Raw genomic sequence first — 2905 nt, 5'->3', positions numbered from 1 at the left:
CCCATGAGGGTATCAAAATCCAATCAAGATTTTTATATGATGAAGGAGGAATTAGACCCTTTGTCTTTATCTTTCTATTGTGCATTGGAATTAGTTACAACATAGAAAACATAGTGGATGGATATCATTGACATTACGTCTCTCCCACATCCAACACGAACCCACCAATTTTCACGTCATGAAGATCTTAATCATCAATCAATAGTAGTGATTAAATGAATGAGGAATTATAAACCCTCTCTTAATATTTCTAATGTGCGATGGAATTAGACCCTCTCTTTCGATATTTCCTCCTAAGGCTACATGCTTCTACCAATACTTTGTATTTAATACTTCTATCTTCATGCCATATTAGGGTGTACAAAACAACAATTTGTGCCTCTCTATTTTCTTCCTCCTGCTTCACAGTTTAAACAATTATTATGTTTATACTTTATTGAATGAATTCTTCTTCTCTTGGCTCATTGAGCCCTTATTTGCTACATATAAATCCATATACAGATTGGTCATTTATCTCAAACCATTTTTATGCAATGGAACCAATTGTGACTTGGAATTTCCTTGTTTAGTTCATTGGTTTCGTGATGGTGGAGATGAATGTTCCTACCTCAGGGTTCAAGTTAGGGTGTCATTTTTAGGTAGAAATTCTTGTGATTCATGAACCAAACCCTTATACTTCCAACTCCTACAATTTTTGTTTTGAAAATGAACACCAAGATGAAGATACCTATTATGTTGAGCCCCTTGGTCTTCGACCATTACATTCATATTGTTCTATTGTTGTTGTCATTAGTGGTAATATAATTATCTATAGTTGTATCCTTTGTATCCTATGGCGCACACACACACACCAAAGAGGCTTAGTTTTAAGGATCTTCAGTTTTTATTTTTCAACACAAAGTATAAAGGGCATCCCCCAAATTCGAATTTATTCACTCACTATATTTCTAAAGAATGACATGATATAATCAATATTCACTCACCTTTTGTATTTAGATGACATGGAATCACTATTAATAGTTGTATTCAAATGTTATTTGTGTTGATTGGATCATAATATTTGGTATAAGAGCATATGATCCTTGGTTTGGGCTCTTTCAAATGAGACATTTTAGAATATTTGCTTTCGTCATTTTCTATAGTATTAGATTGGCATAGGACTGGTCTTTGATAAAAACAAAAAAATGTAGTTATCTATGATTATAGTGGTACTAACAATAGAAGTTATGGTGTTTTCATAGTCTCAAAACATTTTTTAAATCATATTCTCTACCAAAGATATCATATTAGTTGATTGATCATTCCAAATTAAGTAAGAAATGTATTATTATAAAGAGAGCATGTTAGTGTGCAAGTCCAAATTTCACATCTTGAAGTGTTACTAGTTCAAAGTCAAAGGGTGCACAAGTTCACTCTCTTGAAATATATAAAAATATAGTTTTTGGTAATTGCATCATAAATATACCTTTGGAGTTTTGAATTGAAAGGGATCAATGGAAGCATGTAGAGGACATATTATAGTACAACTTACAAAAATTTCATCAACAAAATATTAGTATTAGCAAACTTGTAATAAGCGCAATGTTTCCTTATAGAGAAAACCCTAAATGAAGGCTTTAAAAGGCATACCAACATAAAACTGGAAGAAATTTTGATGGAAAGCTCCATTTATGGTGATTCAAAATGGGTTATAAAGAAGAATTAGAGGGGAGAATATTGGCATTAGTTTTTTATTCCATTTGAGTATATATGCTTGGAAAAAGGTCATTATCATGGGAGAAATGAGACTATCTTCATAGGAGAAATAAATGTGGAAGAACAAGCCAAGACTAATTATGGAATTATTCATCAATTAGAAGAATCAACCAAAAGAAGATGAAATTTAGAAGGAATGGTTATTCATACAAAAGCATCTACTGTTAAGGGAAATGTTCCCCTAGGGCTTTTGGGTTGAAACCCTAGCAGACTAAAAGTTGTCTATACAAAGAAACACACATTGACATAGCCATTATGCTATTATAAGCAAATTCTATGATAAGGGGGCGTACCTTAGGTCCTACGTTTGAGAAGGTCCTTTAGGGTCCAAACCCTTCTTCAAGTTCCTCTTGCTCCTTTGTCCTGCAAAACAATCAATTCCGGAGAACACAGCAGTATATGGACAAAACCTTATAAAGAAACCATCTTCATGTTATAAAGAAAGGGAGTTAGTTATGAAATTTAAAAAACCATTCACATATGAATTCCAACATGAATATCATTAACATAAAGAAGATTTATATCAGGAACCAAGACATATGTTTCTTTTATTATAGACAAATAAAGTACAGAAAATGAATAATTTCACCTGAGTCACCTTTCGCAGGCTCCAAGCAAAGCTTTCTTCCGGATTCGTCCAGCCTCAAGCCTTTAACAAAACTCCTTCCATGACTTACTCCATGATGTCACAAGTAGTGGATGAACATCAACACACAAGGAAACAAAGGTTTCCTGTACAAATGGGGGAAGTGTAGGAGGCACAAGGATCTTCAGACCTGGTTAGGGGAAAAATATCAACATAATAACCTCTCTCTCTCTCCTCTCCTCCCTTAGGCCTTCCCATTGAGGTCTTTTTATACCTCTCCCAAAGTAGTTTTTTAGCTGGGAGTTGGTTGGGAACAGTTGGGCCACGGGCACTAACAGGTGATCAGCAGTTAAAACCCGCGATCTCCGCCTGAAATTAAGGAGTTTTATATTTTTTTAAGTGTTTTAATACATATACGTGGGTTGGGTATATGCCTACCCACGTATACACACGTTTAACTCAGGGCAATGTCATGTATAAGGGAAAAACGTTGTTTTTTAAATTTTTGGACCAGGTCTGGAAGGAGGGGTTGCCCTAGGCCGTGAGTGCAGCATCACAAACCAT

Source organism: Pinus tabuliformis, chromosome 2_2 (assembly GCF_031772625.1).
Source record: "Pinus tabuliformis cultivar Carrire ecotype Pingquan chromosome 2_2, CPIR1, whole genome shotgun sequence".
In the NCBI taxonomy this organism is placed as follows: Eukaryota; Viridiplantae; Streptophyta; class Pinopsida; order Pinales; family Pinaceae; genus Pinus; species Pinus tabuliformis.
This window is presented reverse-complemented; position numbering follows the sequence as displayed.